Genomic DNA, 10,334 nt, shown 5'->3' with positions numbered 1-10,334 from the left:
AGGCAACTGGCAGCATTTATAATTTACTATGTATGCACTCTTGAAGTCAACAACCCCCATTTAAAAAATCTTATAGAAACACTAGCACAAATGCATAGAAGAATGAAGATGAGGATGCTTATAGTAGCCTCGTAAGCATTAGCATGACATCAGAAAACTCATGTTCTTCTGTAGGAGGGAAAATGAAATAATGGTACATCCATGCAGTGGAACACTATGCAGCCTTTTACTTTTTTATGTGTGTTTACAAAGTGGTAGTAATAGATTCTGGCTTTATTTTTATTCTGCTTGGTGGTTTTCTGTATTTTCCAACTGTTTAGATGATACACATGGTTTATTTTTCTTATCAGAAAACAAAATTTTAATTTTAAAAGCTTTGTGTCTACTTGGGGGGAAAAAAAAGTCTAAAAATTCTTCATAGTACCTTCCCAGAGGAAAAAAATAACAAAAAGCTCCCAGGAGAGTTGGGAAGCCGGTCAATGGCCCTGTCTAGGGAAACAGGAAGTAGAATTGAGCTGGAGCAGAGCTGAACACAGGGTGGCAAAGACAGAAGTTCCAGAAGCCCAGACTACTATGCTGGGAAGCAGGTAGGTGACCCAAGAGGGGGTATGGGTGCTGAGTGTGCTGCCCTTCGGGTGGCTCAGGCCAGGCCAGGTGGCGTAAATGAGAGATGATGCTGCCTCCTGTCCTGCAGCTCAGGAGAGTAGTTGGGATGGAAACTCATGACCTACAGAAGATTCAAAACTCACCAATAGCACTCACCAATGAGTTAAAACACCAAATACAGTGAAATCATTAAAAAAAAAAAAAAAACCCTAGCAAAATATTGGTGAATATTTATCTGATCTGAAGAGATAAGCACTTCAAATACAAGAGCAACATATATATATATATATATATATACATATATACACATATATATATATATATATATATATATATATATGTATTGCTTTCAGAGAGGGCGGGAGAAGGAGAGATAGAAACATCAGTGATGAGAGAGAATAATTGATTGGCTGCCTCCTGCACGGTCCAACTGGGGATCGAGCCTGTAACTTGGACGTGTGCCCTGACCGGGAATTGAACTGTGACCTCCTGGTTCCTAGGTCCACACTCAACTGTTGAGCCACGCCAGCCGGGTTCAATTAGTGTTTTAAAAGTCTGGAAATTTTTAACAACTTTAAAATAAATACCTTTCTTTTAAAAACAAAACTATAAAATAAAACGCATAAACAAAATCAAAAGGCAAGCAAAAATAGAATATTCACAACATTTACAGAGATGAAATAATCTTTAATACGTGAAAAACATAGATCAGTAATTTTTTTTAAAAAGCTCCAGGAAAAAAAACACACAACAGTTAGAGCATTTATTTTGGATTGGTTAGAATTTGGTTTGGTTACATAAAACAGAAAACAACAGGGCTTAAACAAGATGGAAGTTTATTTCTCTCACATTAAGAAGAAAAAAGTCCCAGAGGTTGTCAGTCCAGGGCTGATATGGTGGCTCCAAGAGTCATTAGGGACTTAGGCTTCTTCCAGCTCATTTTGCCCCATTCCTAGGGTTCAGTTCTCATGGTCCATATTGGTTGCCAGAGCTGTAGTCATCGTGCCCTCATTTAAGGACATAGGATGGAGAAAGGGAGGGTGGGTAGAAGGGCATACCTCTCTGCTTTCAAGGGGTCTCCTGGGAGTCCCACACAATATTTTTACTTCCATCTCATTGGTCAGAATTCAGTTACATGGCCATACCTAGCTGCAAGGGAGCCTGGGAAACATTGTCTTTGAGTTAAATAATAAAGGGCTCAACTACAAATTAGACTTGTTACTTAGAAAGACAAAGGAATGGATATTAGAAAGCAACTAGCAGTTTCTAACATACATGTGAATAGAATTATCATGATAAATACAAATGTAAAGTATTTTTAAAAGAGTCCACCTTGCCCAGCTGGTGTGGCTCAGTGGTTGAGTGTCAACCTATGAACCAGGAGGTCACAGTTCAATTACCGGTGGTGCAGGGGGGCATGCCCAAGTTGCAGGCTTGATCCCCAGTGTGGGGTGTGCAGGAGGGAGCCCATCAATGTTTCTCTCTCATCATTGATGTTTCTATCTCTCTTTCTTTCTGAAATCAATTTAAAAAAATATTTTTAAAAGGGTCAACTTTGCCAATAATCAAATAAATGTGAAGCAGCCCTCTTATGATCTCTTTCAGCTAAGATCGAAGGGCTGGCCAGAGATGCCATCAAGAGGACAGTCAAATGCTAACTGTCTTAGTACAGTCCCAGGGCAAAGGCCCTTCCGCCTGCTGCATGGCTCCCGGCCCTTCTCTCCAGAGTCTCCCTCCAACCCCAAGTGACATCAGATTCTGTAAATGCTGGGAAGTGGAGAAAATTCCTAGGGATTCTCTAGCTAAACTATGGCTACCATTAAATTTTAGGTGTTTTTGAAAGTTCCTTAAAAAGTAATACCCTCATGCAAACTGAATCAGCAGTTTCAGAACTAAAAAGAACCTCATCCCTGTGCTTGGGGTGTCACAAACTAAGCATGAAAACTGGCCATTAGCATACAGATGAGTGTCGGGGAGAATTAGGCAGCTCTTTTGGCAAATTCAGAGCTTTACCTCAGGCTCCAGAGGACTGTAATCAATGCCGCCATCCCTCAGAATGCACAGAAGACATGGCAAGCGTGGACCCTGAAGGCTTCTTAAGCTCTTGGGCCCATTAAAAAATATGTTTAAATCTTAAATTACAATTTACATTCAATATTATTTTTGTATTAATTTCAGGCATACAGTATAGTGGTTAGAAAATCATAAACTTTAGAAAGTGATTTCCCTGATATTTCAAATATCCACCTGCCACCATACCAGTACATTATTATTAACTATACTAGAGGCCCGGTGCACAGAATTCGGGCACTGGGGGTGTCCCTCAGCCTGGCCTGCACCCTCTCCCAGTCCGGGACCCCTCGGGGATGTCCACCTGCCCGGCTTAGGACCGCTCCCCACAGTCCGGGATCCCTCGCTCCTTACCACCTGCTTGCTTGCTGCTCCTTACTGCTGAGTTCACTGCTCCCTAGTGCTGCCACGGAGGCAGGAGAGGCTCCTGCCACCGCCGCTGTGCTCGCTAACTGTGAGCCCGGCTTCTGGCTGAGTGGCGCTCCTGCTGTGGGAGTGCACTGACCACCAGGGGTAGCTCCTGCGTTGAGTGCCTGCCCCCTGGTGGTCAGTGCGCATCATAGTGACCGGTCATTCTGGTCGTTCCACCGTAATGGCCACTTAGACTTTTATTATTTAGATTCCCTATGCTGTACTTTATATCCCAATGAATATTTTGTAACTACCAATTTGTACTTTTTTTTTAAAAATCCTCACCTGAGGATACGTTTACTGATTTGAGAGAGAGGAAGTAAGAGAGAGGGGGTGGGGGAGAGAGAAGCAGTGATGCAAGAAACACCGATCAGTTCCCCTACGTGCCCCCACTAGGGATCAAACCCGCAATCTAGGTGTGTGCCTTGACTGGGAATCAAAACTGCAAACCTTTTGGTGTACAGCAAGCATGTCAAACTCGTGGACCATGGGCCGCATGCAGCCCACAGCAAATATTTTTGCGGCCCAGCCAATATAACAGTATGTAAGAAACGTTTTAATAAAAATGTCCTAACTTAATTTTTACAGTATCCTGCTATACATAATGATTAATAATGAACTACAACGTTCACTAATGACTGATTATTATAATCGTGTTGCATTCATTTCCCTTATGTGCAGGTGCACCATTTCTCTCCACTGATACTGGCAGCGAGTATTTTAGCAGCCAATTGCCACGTCATTAGTCTTGGACTGACTTGTTTGGTGTGCGCAACAGGAAATATTTCACTTTCGGAGAACAAGAAAAATAGGTGTATTTGCGTTACGCTTATTAATTTGTGCAGTTATTCAGTGTTTGGTAAGTAAATGTTCAAGAAAAAATATTAATTTTTATTAAGATGTTCTATTATTTTATGTTAACGATGACTCATTTATTTCAGCCCTTTGTATTCAGCATGTCTCTATCAAAATAAACATACATTTCTATGAAAATTGAAGCTTTTGTTTTTTTGCGGCCCACATAAACTTAAGCCTTATTTGGCCTGTGCTAGTCTTTGAGTTTGACATGCTTGGTGTATAGGATGATGCTCCAACCAACTGAGCCACCTGGCCAGGACCCAATTTGTACTTCTTAGTCCCTTCACCTTTTTCACCAAGTCCCCCAGCCTCCCCTCCCCTCTGGCTACCATCAGTCTATTCTCTGTGTCTATGAGTCTATTTCAATTTTGTTTGTTTATTTATTCTGTTCTATAGATTCCACATATAAGTGAAGTCATATGGTATTTGTCTTTCTCTGACTGGCTTATTTCACTTAGTTTAACAACCTCTAGGTCCATCCATGCTGTTGCAAATGGTAAGATTTCATTCATTTTTATGGTTTATGTCTATATAGTATCTTTAATAGCTTCTATTCCTTTTCTCCACCTCAGACTGTCACCAGTCACTTCTCACTACTTATTTGAAAGCCTGCCATTAGCATCCACTTTTAATTTTTGCTCCACTTAATAATGATTGTGGATTAGGGAACAAAATACAAGAGCAAGTGGATATTTAGTGGAGTCTGGGGGAAGGGGTCTTGAGTATGTGGGAAGCAATGTGATAGAATGACTTGACATACACCTGGATTTGAGTCCTAGTTCTACCAGTCACTAGCTGTGTGCTCTTGGACAAGTGAGTAAACTCTCTGAGCCTCAGGTTCCTTGTCTTACAATGGGGATACCATAGTGCTTACCTCATATGGTTTATCCTACTGACAGGGTCTTGTAGGAAATGGGTGGCATAGTCAGACTGGACAGATTTAAGGAACCCAACATGGTAGGGCTACGCATAGTGGGGAGCTGTTACTACCTCTAGCTGAAGATGCGAAGGATGGAAAGAGGCACCCAGTGGAACCCAGAGTTGGCAGTTGCTGGAATGGGTGTCTAGAAGGATCTGTAGGCTCCAGGAGAGGATGCACTTAGCTTGAGGTGACCTGATCGGGATCCAGGGAAATAAATGTCTGTGTCCACTGATTTCCCGGCAGTCCTCCCCATTGGCCAAACTGAGGCAGAAGCCAGCAGCCAGGTAGCTAGCCCTGCAGTGCACCATAGGGCAGCCTTCTGGGGTACTGGGCAGGTGGGGAGGGTGGACAGCAGACCTAGAGGGGTAAATAGGAAAGCTTTGGGGAAGATTAAACAAAACAGAGAATGTGATGAGCTTAGCACAGTGCCTTCAACATAGTAAGGCAAGGCAAGTCCTCAACAACTGTTAATTAATTCTGGACTTTGGTCTTCTCTCTCCCTCTGTCGCGCTCTCTTTCTGGATGACTCTTACTTACTGCTTACTTCCTGGTTTTAACAGGTCACGAATGGTCGGTCGAGGTGACTCCCAAGTAATCAACTATTGTTATCTATATTGGAGGGTTTTGAGGGAGTAATGAGTGTGTAAAGAAAATAACAAATAACCAAGGGCTCTGGGGTTGGGGATGAGAGAGGGAAACAAAAGAAGGGGAGCAGCTAAGCGGAAAGAATGAGAGAAAGCCGTACGTTCCCTATCAGGCTGGAATGAACACAGGATTGTCACTTCATGATCCATTTATGCATGTCCAGGGGTGTGATCACAGTGTCTTTGCGATTCAGTCTTGTAAGACTTGCAAAGACGGTATGCAAAACCCTATCGTTATTCTTAGATGAATAGGCTTTATCTCAGTGCTGTTCCCTCCAAACTCACGTAGTCAAATGTGCTCACACAGATGTTCAAATACTTCCATGTTCCCGCCTGGTGCCTGTCAGGGAAATGGCTGCGTGGAGTGAGTTGGTCCTCCATGGGTGGCTCCCGGTGGGAAGGGAGGCCCAGAGAGTGCTCTGAGCTCATGGCCTCAGTGTCCTTTCCCCAAGTCTTTGGCTGCTGCTGACTTGACCCCTTAGGAACCAGTCTTAACTCCACAAGCGATTCTGAGTGTCTGGTACAGGCTCCAGAGCAAAGCATTCTTGGCTTCCTGTTCCGCCTCTAGCATCCTTCTCACATCTGCGCACTCTTCCTCCAGACCTCTGCACAGGCCCCCCTCTCTCTCTGCCTGGAACACACGCTCTCTCTTCTTTGTCTGGCAAGTCTGACCACATTTTCCAAGACCCTTCAGGTGGCATCTCCTTCAGAGAGCCTGCCTGGGCAGTGTCGCCTCCCCTCAGTGCTCACAGGGGTTGGGAAGCCCCCGGCCTGCTCCCATTAACCCTCTTTGTTCTCTCACCCACAGCACTTACCACCCTGTCTTGGTGTCCTGGCCTAACTCTGTCAGCAGATTAAACATCTCTTGAGAAGAGACCTCGACATATTCATCCTGGTCCCACCACCATCCAGCAGCGTCTCCTGGCACTCAATGAAGACTCACTGAGTGAATGTGTGGGGCGTAATTCAGAAAATAAGAAAACAAGCGTCACGAATCCAAAAGCATCTAGTTAACCATGCTATATGTTCTAGAACATTCTTCCTTACCTCCTGTCACCCTGGCTCTCCTGCCACAACTGCAGGATAGGTAACCTTATGGCCATTCACCTGCCCTTTCCTCAATCTTCTTTTTCAAATATCCTCTTACATGCCACCTCCTTAGAGGCCGTCCCTGACCACCGACCCAAAGGGGTCACTCAGTCACTTGCTTACATTTCAGTGTGTTTTAATTTGGTACACAGTACTCTTTTCTGGCATTAACATTTGATTTATGTGTTTGTTTGATTATTTTCTATCTGTCAGCTCCATTTGAGCAGGGACCTTGTCTTTTCATGGTTGTATGCCAGGCAAATTGTTCATTCAATATTTGTTAGACAAATGTGTGCTATTATTGCTGCATTCTGACTCAACTTGATGTATGTCTCCTGTCTTTGCTGTTGGACTAGGTGCTCAGAAAAACTCAGAAGGCTCTCCCCCGTGGCATTGGAGGGCGGGAGGGGACCTCCGTTCCCTTCCTGGGATAAGGAGGATTCTGCTGCCTGTGAGAGCTTCCTGTGGCCAGATGCTGAGGAATCTCACCCATGTGTCTGCAGGTCCCAGGGCTGGAAGTGCTCCTCCAGCTTGCTGTGACAGCCCTTCCAGCTGCCCAGGGCCCAGCTGACAGAGGAATGTGCCCGGGGCTCCTAGCTGGCGTGGCACCCAGCAGGAAGCAGGCAAAGCGGTCAGCACAGAGGACAGGTGTCTTTCTTTTTCCACACTGCCACCCCGAGAGTTCACGTAGCTGCCTGGCTGGGTGCCGAAAGTGGCCCTGCCTCATGGGCGGGGCATCGTGGCTCCTGGCTCCGCTGCAGAACAGGACTAGCCTTGAAGCCTTGACCTGACTCCTGCCCCTCCCGCTCCTGCAGAAATTGCTCTGCTAGCTCAGTGGAGGGCCAGGCCTGGAGTCTCTCACCTGCCCCTGGCCTTTCCTTAAAGTCCTCTGGTTTACTGGAAATCATAAACCGAGACAGCCTTTATCACACCCTGAATATTGCACTCTTAATATTTAACGCCAAAGCCTGAAACGACCTGACACTGAACTCCTGGTTTCTCTCAGTGACTGATATTTGCACCTCATAATTGAGGTCAAATTTGCTTCTCTTAAGTCACATGATTTGTCTCAAGGCAGGAAGGTGTCACGGCCACTTGTTGCAAAGGGACCAGGAGGTGAACACAGAAATGCTGCAAATCAGCTTTGGCAGCAACAGCTGTGTCCCCAGGCAGCCAGCCCTGGGAGCACACGGCTGGGCTGGCAGCTGGTAAAGGACCCACGTAGCGTCTAAACCCCAACATTTTACTCAGAGCAAGCTTGGGACACCTTCTTCCCTCTAAGACACCTGCTGCTGGAGCCACTTTGAAGCCTTTCTGGAATAGGGTGGGACCTAAATAAATTAATTAACAAACTAATTAAGCATGTTGAATAGGCCACTCACAAGATTCTTGTAACCTAAGGATTTCCAAATCACAGTACTGGTCCCACCCTATCCAGACACCTAATCTTGCTCCAGCCTTTGCTTAACCTCAGGTATTTATCTCCTGGTTGTCATGGAAGCTGCTCAGAATAACAGCAACACAGCCAGCCCAGCCCCTCTGCCAGCCTGGAATCCTTCTGAGAGCAGCGGAGCTCCCTGGTGGCCACTGGTGGCCCTGCCCGCTGGACACAGTCTGGTACCACCTCACATCTGAGGTCTCTTTCACATGGTCTCTCAAGGCACACAGTAGGTGTTCAATCAATGCCTGCTGAATGAAGTTACTACGAAAGGGTAACTTCGAGGACCCTGGATAACCCCCCAGTGGCTGCAGTGGCTGCAGTGGCTAGAGCAGATCCACCCCTACCTCTCACCCCAGGGACTGAAGGCCAGACCTAAATGGTCACTCAGCCCCTCCAGGGACTCAGGTGGCCCACAGACCACTTCCTCTGCTCCCAGAGCCAGGTGGATGCAGACCCGTGAGGAAGGAGCCAGCTGTGGTCAGGCAACTCAGCAGCACAGCAGGCGGGGATGATGTCTGGCTACACTTGCACTGGATGCCAGACACCACAGTCAGCACAGCAGAAGGCCCTGCCACCCACACTCCGGAGGACATCACCCTCACTGTCCTCGTGTCCACCCCAGGACTCTGAAACTAGGTCCCTGACTACTCTGGAGGATGGACGGCTGGCCTCAAGGGGACACTGCCAGAAGGCCAAGGAAGAAGCCACTGTCCCTGCAGACCCTGACATGGCTACCACAGGAGGGCCCACAGTGCTCTCTGGAAAGCTGCTGAAGTAGGACAGGAACTACACTGGCTTCATTTGCTATTATCTGGGAACTCCTCCGTGTGGAAATGTTTGTTTAAAATCCCCCCTCTTGTCAATGTATTAGGGATAGGAATAGGAATAGGCTTTACAGATTTACAGTCTAAATTCATGAGAAGGTCCTTATTTTTTTAAATACATTTTTATTGATTTCAGAAAGGAAGGAAGGAAGGAGGGAGGGAGAGAGAGAATAGAAAAGTCAAAGATGAGAGAGAATCATTGATCACCTGCCTCCTGCATGTCCCCTACTGGGGATCAAGCCCACAACCCGGGCATGTGCCCTGACCGGGAATCAAACTGTGGTTCATAGGTCAACACTCAACCACTGACCACACCGGCCAAGCAACCTTATTTTGAATATGCTTATAACTGAGTCAGGATAAAGGAGGGAAATTGTATTGATAGTTTGATACCAAAATTTCGCAGTACCACCTAGGAAAGCGATTTCTTTAATAACTTACAGTTTATGTTGTTAAAGAGTTTTATCTGAGATGTACTAGTATTGCTTTATTTTTCAATTAAAAGTGGTTTTCTCCTAAAAAATACAAACAAATAAGAAAGTAGGACAGATTTTCCCCTCTGTGACACAGCTCAGTTCAGCAAGGGAGCTGGGGGGTGGAGCAGACTACCTGCTCCCTCAAGGCCACCAGGTCAACCACTGCCCTGCGGAGGGAGGCAGCACAGGGTGAGTGTGGCTCTGGACTTGGGCCTGTGAAGGCCAGGTCGGCCGCGGGAAAGCCATGCAGCTTGGGCATCATTTAACCTCTCTGTCTCTTCGTTGGGTTGTTATGTGAATTAAAGAAGATAATACATGCAAAACTCATAGTATAGTAAACCCTCCTACTTTTTAGCCATATAACAAGTTTTTTCTTTCAAGAACACTGAGTAAAGAAAAGAAGTCGGGAAAGAAATAGCACGGCATCACACAACAGCAGCTTAACCATCCACCCTGAGCAACAGACATGACTGCAAACGGCAATAAAGCAGAGAGGCCTGAGAACTGTGGCTCAGTCATTTGGGCTCCTGCGTCATGCAGATGCACGTGAGAGCTGCTTCCACCCACACACTGGAGGAGCCCACTGATATGCTTAATAACCACGGCCAGGATGATGAAAATAGCTCCCACGGGCCAGGCACATGCCAAGCAGCTCACACGGGGCATTTTGTTTATTTCATACTGTAAATCTGCGAGGCAGGTATTTTTGTTCCCTCTTTACAGATATAGGAACTGAGAGTTGAAGAGGCTGAATAATTTCTCAAGCACACGCCCACCCATGTACCCACACACAAAGAGGCAGCCCAGCCTACCTGATGGTGGACCTCGCTGTGCCGTGCTGCCTGCAGCAACATTCTAAGCGCAGTCCATTTCCTGGGAAAACCCACGGGGTAGTCCTTAAGTCTAACTTGCCAGGAGCAGGGGCACCACTGTGTATCTAAGACCAGTGGCCACAATCCTCAGGTGACAAGGTGACCAGGGCAGCTCGAAGGG

Source organism: Myotis daubentonii, chromosome 5 (genome assembly GCF_963259705.1).
Source record: "Myotis daubentonii chromosome 5, mMyoDau2.1, whole genome shotgun sequence".
NCBI classification, from domain to species: domain Eukaryota; kingdom Metazoa; phylum Chordata; class Mammalia; order Chiroptera; family Vespertilionidae; genus Myotis; species Myotis daubentonii.
The sequence above is the reverse complement of the archived record's forward strand: the minus strand, read 5'-3'. Positions refer to the sequence as shown.